Here is a 10,750-nt window from a genome sequence, read left to right as displayed (position 1 = left end):
ATTTGCATATTACCTCTTTATTATATAGATAGCATAGCCCATGGACACAGACAATAATGGGGTGAAGGCCTGGGGTAGGGCAGGGCTGGGTGGAGTGGGGCTGAAGGGGGACATGGGGGACATCTGTAATACTGTCAACAATAAGAAGTGGTTAAAAAGGTAAACTTTATGCTATGTAGTTTACCACAATTTAAAAACATTAAATAAATCCATACTTTTGAAATGCAGTTCCGCGTTTGCGTTGGACACATTTTAACTGCTCAGAAGCCGCATGTCCCTGGTGGCTCCCATAATGGACAGGACAGATACAGGCCATTTCTTTCATCGCACAGAGTTTATTGAGAGTGAGTTAAAGTCTCTTCACAGGCCTAATATTCCTTTTAAGGAGCGAGGAGGCCCAGGGCACACAGCTTGTGGTGGCAATAGGGAGACTCTATTAAACGGGGTTTGTTTTCACTGTGGATCAGTCAGCTCTTCTCCCCACAGAGGACAGAGGGCGCCTGGGAGCAGCTGAGCCAGGTCTCTCCTCTGTTCACCACCCTCCAGGCCTCCCACGTCCCTGGAGGTAAAAGCCCAAATCCTCTCCACAAGGCCCTGTATGGCCTTCCCCCTCCTCTCCCTGCCTCATCTCCTCCCTCCTCCCCCTCACTCACTCTCCTCCAGCCACATGGGCTTCCTAACTGTTTCTCCAAAACACCAAACACAGTCCTGCCCCAGGGCCTTTGCACGGGCTGTTCCCTTTGCTGACAAGCTGTTCCTTCAGAAAGCTACATGGCTCCCTCGCTCACTCAAACGTCTCTGTGGTGAAATCTTCGTTTTCATCCTAATTAAAAATTGCAAGTCTTGGCCCGTACTCAGAGCTTAGAGCCATCTCCTATCCCACCCTCCAGACAAGAGCCTTGGGTTCAGGATCTGGGACTCTCTGAACAGTGCTCCGCGGATGGGGAGTCCAGAATGCCCCGGCCTGCCCATGACCTTGTCCTCAGCCTGTCCTGTCCCTGGATGGCTCCGCCCCCTCCCTCCAGGAGCTCAGAAATTCGCCAGGCGCACAGATGCCAGACGGGAAAATTAATTGGGCCTTGCTGGGGCTGCTCTCCCTGCTCCCGTCAATAACAGCCGTAAAGCGGGATTTATGTGGCCGCGCTGGCTCTGGATGGAACCTGGGAGGAGGGGCCGTGTGCGAGAAAAGTCAATCTCTGGCCACAGGAGCAGGCGGCAGCTGGGGCTCCAGGACCAGAGCCATCTTCCTGCTGCCTTGGTCGAGGCTGCACCTTCCCCAAGTGCTTTTGGAGCATTAACGGTTTTAAGGGGGAGGTGGGGGTTACTTTTTGTGTCTATTTTAACCAAGAGGGAAACTGGCACAGAGAGGTTAAGCAACGTGAGGTTGCACAGCCGCTTCTGGCACACGCAGCCTTGGCTTAGTTTGTGGGGACTGAGACGTGCCAGGCACAAAGGAGGCAGCTGAGGAAGACGCGCCCGCCAGCTGGGGGGTGAAAGGTCACTCCGTCCCCATCGCACTGCGGGCCGGACCCTCTCTGCTAGTGCACCGTCTTCTCGGCTCCACACAGTCACAGGCTGGACACACACACACACACACACACACACAGACACACACACACACACACACACACACAGACACACACACACACACACACACACACAGACACACACACACACACACACACACACAGACACACACACACACACACACACACACAGACACACACACACACACACACACACACAGACACACACACACACACACACACACACAGACACACACACACACACACACACACACAGACACACACACACCTTTTCATTTCTTCTTTTTTCATAGTTGACATACAACGTCACAGTTTCCAGTGTAAGTCACAGACTGATTCATCTGGCCCCGGCTAGAGCTATTGATTGGAACCTGCTGGAGGCCTTGGGGCAGCTGATGGGATGCCTCCGTTGTGCCCCCCTCCCCACCCCACTGCCCCCTCTGGGTAGAGGCTCTTCTAGGCATTCCTGGGGAAGGAAGTCTGGGTTCATCCTGACTCTGCTGTGTGACACTGGGGAAGTGTCTTACCCTCTCTGGGCTCAGCTTCCTCATCTGAAAAACAGGGATAATGATAATCACGGACCTGAGCAGGCACCTGGAGCAGGCCCAGGCAGGGGCGCGCCCAGCCCTGGTGAGCACTCAGCGGCTGACATTTTACTATTATTCTTACAGGTTTTTGTTGCCCTCCAACTGCAGGGAGAGGCGAGGCCTCTGCATCTGCCTCTCCTTCTCCCTGGGGCCCTTTCTTCCATCCCTGGACCAAATCCAGTGGCCCCCCCCGCTCTCCCCCCATGCAGGCACCGCCGGGACAGTTTTGATGGACATGTTTTTTGCACAGAAAAAAGCTGGAGGAATTGTATTTTGCCAAAAGTGTCAGCTGGAGAGAAAATATTTCCTGCATCTCTCATGAGTGTTGATGTCAGAGAGCTAGTGTATTGGTGGGGGCCAGGGGTCCACACAATTGGGCCGGCTGCCCCAGTCAGCCCCCAACCACCCCCTCCCCAACTATGCCCAAGCCTAGCGTCCTACCCCCTCCTCTCCGGTCTCTGTCTGGCTTCTCCCCTTGGATAGTCTCCTACATCCATTCTCAGAACCTCATCTCTCTTTCCCCACAATGAGGAAGTGACATGGAGCCGTGGCTTGAGTTCCCCTGGAGAAGGGGGTAGTGGGAGGAGCACTCCAAGCAGAGGGCACAGCTCATGCAAAGGCCCTGGGGCAGGACCGTGCATGGTGTGATGTGAGAATCCCCCAGGAGATCCATGTGGCTGGAATAAGAGTGATCGAAGGGGAGAGAGGGAGGGGGTGAGGCCAGGGAGGGAATGGGTGCAGGGACTTTGGGGTCACGGGGAGAACTGGGGATTTTATTCCAGGAGCACCAAGAAGCCCTGGGGGGGGGGCTTTTGAAGGAAGGGGGACACCAAACAAGCACCCTCATATACAGAGGAGGTGTGGGCAGCAACCCATCAAAATTCAGAATAAACCAAACTTGGTCTCTGCCCCTGTTCTAGAACTAGAGACACCCGATCACTTGGTGTTGGCATTGAAGTACCATTAAATGGAAACTACCCTACCTGAAGGCGACCACTGGGGGGCGCACAACCCCTGCTATCTGTGTAAAGGAAAACTTCGCAGCCAGGATAAAGGATGTCAGCTAGGGACTCTGACTGGTGGGCAGACGTTGACCCGTGTCCGGAATGCATGGAAGGGGGCAAGAGGAAGCTGCAGGACAATGACGTGGAAGGAGAAGGTTCTGGAAGCATCTGCATCAGAGTGTGAACGTGACCTATGCCAAGGTAAGAAGATTCAGTTTTATTTTATGATTTCTTGTTTTATTCTTGCCCGGCCGGCGTGGCTCAGTAGTTGAGCGTCAACCTATGAACCAGGAGGTTCAATTCCCAGTCAGGGCACATGCCCGGGTTGCGGGCTCAGTCCCCAGTGTGGGGCGTGCAGGAGGCAGCCCATCAGTGATTCCCTCTCATCACTGATGTTTCTCTCTCTCCCTCTCCCTTCCTCTCTGAAATCAATAAAAATACAAAAATTTAAAAATAAATTAACTAGTTCATGCATTTGGTAGGTTCCCAATGTTTTACTGCCCTTCTCTAGTTCCCAAACATGTTCACTCCAGACGAAAACCCAGGACCCCCAAATATTGTTTTGTAACATTTAAAAATATTTTTTTATTGTGGTCAAATATACAAGGCTGGGCGAAACTAGGTTTACAGTTGTTTGTATGGAAAAAGGCGTGCAGGATACGATGGATAAATAGCTTTATTAACTCTGTCTCACGTATTCACAACTGTAAACCTAGTTTTGCCCACCTGTACGTGATACCACCAGCTCCGGTGGCCCAGGCCCCTTAGCTTGCGGCAGCATCACCCCAATCTCCGTCTCTATCGTCACTGGCCGTCTTCTCCGGCTCTGTGTCCTTCCCTCTTCCTACACAGACAGCACTCACTGAATGTAGGGCCCTCCCCAGATCCAGGGTGATTTCACATGAGATCCTTAACTAATTACACCTGCAAAGACCTTCTTTCCAAATAAGGTCACATTCTGGGGTCTGGGTGGTCATGGATTTCGGGGGGACACTATTCATCCCACTATACGGTGTAAGGTACCTTATTCACAGGTTCAAGGATTAGGACGATAGCATCTTTGGAGGATATTATTCTGCCTACCAAACCGTTTGTCCTATGTGTCCCTCCCCTGCTCAGTGCTTCCCCATGGCTCCCCATTGCCTTAGACAAAAAACTGCTTACTGCTGCCCACAGGGCTCTGTGTGGTCCTGAACCCACGCCCGTCTCCGACATCCCTTCCCCACCTCACTCCACCTCCAAGCTGTTCTTCACACAGGCCAGGCTGGTTCTGCCTCAGGACCTTTGCATTGGCTGTGTCCTCTGCCTGGAACACCCTTTCTTAACCTCGATCTTCTCACAGCTGCTTCTCATTGGCCTCTTTGGCGATGCCTTCCCAGACCACGTGCTCAAGCTGCCCCACCCCCTCCACTGTCATTGACTGTAATATAAACTGCCCACCCTGGCTCCTGTCTTCCTCCCATAGCCTGTCTCCCCACAGCAAGCGCCAGAGGGAGCCTGTGAGCATGAGTCAGGTGGAGTCGCTCCTCTGCCCACAGCCCTTCCAGGGCTCTCACCTCTCTCCTGGTAAAAGCCCAAGTCCTGCCTGCTGTCCACAAGGCCATACACGACCTGCCCCGTCCCCTTCCCGCCCCCCACACCTCTCCCTCTCTCCCCCTTGCTCACTCTGCTCTAGGCACAGGGGCCTCCTCACGGTTCCTCCATCAGGCTGGCCAGGGACCTGCCCCAGGCTTTTTGCACAGGCTGTTCACACTGCTTGGAGCGCCCATAGCTACCTCCTTCACTTCCTCCAGGTGTCTGTTCAAATGTCACCTGCTCAGTGAGGCCTCCCCCCATTTATAATTTTCGATTCTCCATCCTTGGCACCTTGTACCTCCTTCCCGGCTTCCTTTCCAGTCCGCAGGCCGACGCTCTATCCACTGAGCCAAACCGTTTCGGGCCCATTTATAATTTTCGAGTCTCCATCTTTGGCACCTTGTACCTCCTTCCCTGCTTCCTTTTCCCCCATAGCATGTATGACCCAACATACCCCACAATTATGTGCAGTGTTTATTGCTCGTTGCTCAATCTCCCCCCTGGACGTGAGCTCCGAGGGGGCAGAACCTGGGTCTGCCTCCATCACTGCTTGTCTGCAGGCCCAACCCAGGGCCCTCCAGCCAGAGGAGGGCCTGGGAGGAGTATCTGTGTGACCCCGAGTGACATGTGTTCCACCCTGGAGCCTCTGTATAATGGGATCCTGATCTATCTATTCTTGGGGTTGTTGAGAGTCTTGAGCCACCCCAAGTCTGCAGAAGCACTAGGCCGGCTGGGCTCTGGTACCCAGTAGGCACCTGACTCTTGCTTCCTTGGCCCATCACTGAGACCTGGTGTGGGAGGTGACAGCCCTGCAGTTGCCACTGGCTCTGACTGTCACATTTGGTAAATTGCAGGCAGGCGGCTCCCACAGCTGCAAAGCCAAGGGCAGGTGGGGACGAGACTGGGACTATCTCAGGTCCCTCCCCCCCTTTTTAGAATAGTTTATTGATTTTTAGAGAGAGGAAGGGAGCAGGGGAGAGAGAGAGAGAGAAAAACACTGATGTGAGAGAACAACATTCATGGGCTGCCTCCTGCACATCCCCCACCACGGATGGAGCCTGCAACCCCAGCATGTGCCCTTGACCAGGAATCGAACCAGCAACCTGCTGGCACATGGGATGACACCCAACCAACTGAGCCACACTGGCCAGGACCTCAGGTCCATCTTGAGACTCAGGGCCAGGCTCAGAGGAGAGGCCTGGGAGCCCTCCTCCCCCCTCTCTGGGCCTCAGTTTTCCCATCAGCAAAATAAGAGGCTTGAGATCATGGAGGCATCTCTGGGTTCCTTCAGCCATGCATGAGCCCTGCGTGCGTTTCTGACAAACCCTCCTGTGGCTTTGAACCTCCATATATAAAGTGCAAGGGTGAAAGAAGAAATAAGGTCTGAGCACCAGGGCAGGTAACCATCCATCTCCTTTATGCACCGTGCCTATCTCCCAGGACAGGGCCCAGAGCTCAACAGAAGTTGGGATACTCCTGTCATGATAGCTACATTGATTGGGCACCTACTGTATATCTGGCCCCACACTGAGAACTTGATAAGATGTTATATCAAATGTAGGCCTCAGTCATCAGCCCGCTGACATAGGTACAATTATGATGCCCATATTGCAGATGGGAAAACTGAGCCAAGAAGTTGTGGAGGCAGAACTGGACCCAGGTCTCTCTGACCCCAAGTCTGTGCTCTAAACCGCCACACTCTACAACCCCAGGAAACGTTTGTCAAATAAATGAATGAGTGTTGATTGAGCCTCTGGGAAGGGGGAGGGGGCTCTTGGCCCCTTTTCATAATGGCACAGGGGCCTCCAGTTTTCCCCAAGAACAAGGTCATGGCCCAGACCCCCTGCTACTCCCTACATCCTCCCAGCGCAGCTGCCGCCTTGCAAAGACGGAGTCAGGGAAACTGATTTCTTTCTTGAACCTGGAGCCAAAGGCTTCCCCCAACCCCACCTCCCTTCTCCTTGAGACCCCGGTGGCAGGGGAAGGAATAAAATATATACAGGAGAGGAGGGAGGGCTCTCTCCATTTGTCCACCTGCAGCCTCCTTTAAAGACAAGCAAAATATTTTTAAAAGCAAGCGTGCCAGCCCACAGGCTGCCTGTGAGTGTGTGCGCGCGTGTGTGAGCGCACGCACGGATCTATGAAATATTTAGGCAGCGCCCAGTCTGTTTATGGCCGTGATTAATCTTGTGTCTGGTTGGCGGAGGGAGAGCAGAACAAAATGACTCTCCTCTCGGGGCCAGGCTCCTGTCCCAGATGGGGCGGGGGGGAGGGAGGAGAGGAGGAGAGTTTGGGAGGCAAGTGGTGGCCTGGACGCCAGCCTCAGGAAGCTTCTTCTAAATGCCCCTGTCCTGCCTGCCTGTCCCCCACCCCCGTGATGGCCACAAAGTCCCCAACCCAGCCGGTACCCCCTGTCCCCTGGGCACTGGGCTCAGTGGTTATTTCACTTTGTCATTATAGCTTTGTTGAGATGTAGCTGGCACACAATAGACTGCAAATACAGGGGTGGGCAAAAGTAGATTAAGTTACCAGCCATCTTTACCTAAAAGATAAATCGTAAGTAAGGGTACAAAATAATAACAATAACAATAAGAAGAAGACACCTAATACAAGTAAATCACACAACAATTCACAGATGACACAATGATAAGTTGTTTCGCACACTCACAGAAGTATGCCCACTTCTGCCCAGCCCTGCGCTGAAGGCAGCACACCCGTGAAACCAGCAGGACCGCGAACACGCACATGGCCCCCAAAACGTCCCCAGGATTTTTGGTAACAGCCACTGATCTGCTCTGGGTCACTCTGAATTCGTTTGCATTTCTTTTTAAAAATTATAAAAAATATATTTTTTTATTGATTTCAGAGAGGAAGGGAGAGAGAGAGAGAGAAAGGTCAATGATGACAGAGAACCATTGATTGGCTGCCTCCTGCATGCCCCACACTGGGGATGGAGCCCGCAACCCGGGCATGTGCCCTGACCAGGAATCGAACCGTGACCTCCAGGCTCATAGGTCGATGCTCAATCACTGAGCCAAGCTGCCGAGCGCTTTACGTTTCTAAGGTACAACCCAGCGTGTACACTGTTGCGCCTGGCTTGTTCGGCTCAGCGCAAAGACTCCGGGGTTTGTCTGCGTTGTGCGTTTCTCTAAGCTCCATTCCTTTTAACGACTGAGGAATGGTCTGTGGCTTGCGTGGACCGCTTGTGCTTATGCCTTCACCTGTTGGTGGACAGGTGGATGGTTTCCAGGTTGGGGCTGTTACCGGTAAAGCTGCGCTGAACATGTCACTGAGCCAAGCTGCCGAGCGCTTTACGTTTCTAAGGTACAACCCAGCGTGTACACTGTTGCGCCTGGCTTGTTCGGCTCAGCGCAAAGACTCCGGGGTTTGTCTGCGTTGTGCGTTTCTCTAAGCTCCGTTCCTTTTAACGACTGAGGAATGTCTGTGGCTTGCGTGAACCACTTGTGCTTATGCCTTCACCTGTTGGTGGACAGTTGGATGGTTTCCAGGTTGGGGCTGTTACCGATAAAGCTGCTCTGAACATGCGGGGACCAGTCTCTGTGTGGACACGTGCTCTTGTCTTTCTTGGGTAAATTCCTCGGAGTGGAATTGCTGGGTCATATGGTGGGCATGGGTGTCACTTTTTAAGACACGAGGGAGCATTTGAAAATGGTGACAGTGCCTGGGAAGCACTGGATGTGGGTCACCTTGCTCCATCCGTGAGATGGCTCAGTGACAAGAAGGGGAAACTGGGGACAGGCCATGCGGCTGGGGAGTGGCAGAGCTGGGACTCGAACCCAGGGCCGTCTGAGCCCAGAGCACCGCCGGGGGGCTGCATTCCCTGAGCTTGGATGGAAGTGCACGGGCACATGCAGTGCCTTGCTGTTTCCCACCCCGGCCAGGAGTGATTCCGACTTTGTATGGTGTCATCCCCTGAGAGCCTGGTGTGCAGTAGGTGCTCAATAAGTGCACTCAGAAATCAAGGTGCGAGCCGTAAGTCTGGCTGCAAATCAGATCTCATTCCTCCCCCACCTGAAACCTGCAGTGGCTCCCTAGCGTGCCTTTAGGATGAAGCTTAAACTCCATAATGCGACCTAAGACGTATTTGAATCCTGGCTCTACTCCTGTTCCAGCCACACTGCCTCTTTGCCATTTGTGAAACGCAAATGAGGCCCTGCCACAGGGCCTTTGCACCTGCTGTCCCCGCCGCCTGAACCCGCAGCACCTGTTAGTGCTTTGCACCTGAGCGGCTCCTCTTCCTCCTCCAGTTCCCAGCTCAAAGGTCACCTCCTCAGGGAAGCCTCCCTCGTTTTCCCAACTGAACCAGGCCCACCCAGGCCCCTCTGTGGCACCCATCACCCTACTCTTAGCCATTTGTGAAACGCAAACGAGGCCCTGCCACAGGGCCTTTGCACCTGCTGTCCCCGCCGCCTGAACCCGCAGCACCTGTTAGTACTTTGCACCTGAGCGGCTCCTCCTCCTCCTTCAGTTCCCAGCTCAAAGATCACTGAACCAGGCCCACCCAGACCCTCTGTGGCACCCATCACCCTTTGTGTCCTACCTGCAGGCCTTTTTGCTTTATCCTGTATTTATTTACGTCTTAAGAGACCCAGTAACATTCACAGAGGGTTGCTGTCTGCCTGCACCCGCTCTATGCCCTGCACCTCCCAAGTGTAAACTCATCTAAACTTCTTACAACTTTGTGCGCCAGGTGCCATCATTAGCTCCATTTACAGACGAGGAAACGGAGGCACAGAGTGATTCAGGCAACACAGCCAGGAAGCATCCGCGGGCTGGGTGCATGCGTGCAGTGTGTCGCCTCCGCAGGGCCAGCCTGACCCATCACAGCTGTCTTCCCGGCCCAGCTCAGGGCCCAGCCCTATTGTCACAGATGAAGCAGCAGAAACCCTAGGGGGGCGGCAACTTGCCCCATGGCCAGGCTGGCTTTGAACCTGCACATTGGACCTGCCAGCCCTATGTCCTTTTCCATCCCTAAAGCCGAAACCAGCCCCCGCCCCCTCGGTGAGCCCCAAACCTCAGAGTGGCCTCCACGGGTGCTGGCTCAGACTGCGAACAGATGCTCGCTATTTTAAACCCACTGTTTAACTCATTAAGACAGCTGTTTCCCATCCCCAAAGTCGGCGGAATTAGAATTAATTTCATCCCAGAATTAAACACACACATACACACACGCACATACCCCGCCACCATTTGGAGGCAAAACTTGTTAGCATTTAGGCAAGCTGTGCTGCTCTGGCCCAGGGCGGGCTAGAGATGTCACAGAATTGATGCCACTCCCCACTGGCTGGTGCGGCTCCGTGCGTTAGAGTGTTGTCATGTGCACGGAAGAGTCACGGGTTCCATTCCCAGGCAGGGCACACGCCCAGGTTGCGTGTTCGATCCCTGGGTGGGGTGCATTGGGGAGGCAATCGAATGATGTTTCTCTCTCTTCTTCCCTCTTTCTCTAGAATCAATGACAAACATGTCCTCGGGTAAGGATTAAAAAAAAAAAAAGAATTGATGCCACCCCCAACCAATGGCGGGCAGGCACTGGTGCGTAAATACCCCAGCTCCCTTGTCCCTGGCCTGGGGCATCTGGGAAGTACATGCCGGAGCTCTAGGGTGCCTCCCGGAGGTCCCGTCCGCCGCAGTTTCCTGCTCCCTTTGCATCCTGTGTGGCTCCTTCCTGGGAAAGCCTCCCACATTAGCTACTTGCACCCAGATGCCTGTCTCCAGGCTGCTCCCAGGGAACCCAGGCCAGCCAGGCTCTCGGCTGCACACGCACTAAGACGCAGACTGTTCCTCACGGTCCGCAAGGCCACCGTGATCCAGCTGGTGACCTGGCCTTCCCTGCCGTCCGCACAGCCATAGTGTCCTCAGGCTCTGCCCCAGACACGGCAAAAGTGACCATGCCGCTCCCGCCCCGGCACAGGCTTCCCCACCCGCCTCCTACTGCCAGCTCCGCCTCACTCCGTCTCCATGCACAGGCACATGCCGCGCGGTGTGGAGGGACTTCCCACCACCCTCTGGGCCAGCA

The sequence above is a fragment of the Myotis brandtii genome, unplaced genomic scaffold (assembly GCF_000412655.1).
Source record: "Myotis brandtii unplaced genomic scaffold, ASM41265v1 scaffold827, whole genome shotgun sequence".
In the NCBI taxonomy this organism is placed as follows: domain Eukaryota; kingdom Metazoa; phylum Chordata; class Mammalia; order Chiroptera; family Vespertilionidae; genus Myotis; species Myotis brandtii.
The sequence above is the reverse complement of the archived record's forward strand: the minus strand, read 5'-3'. Positions refer to the sequence as shown.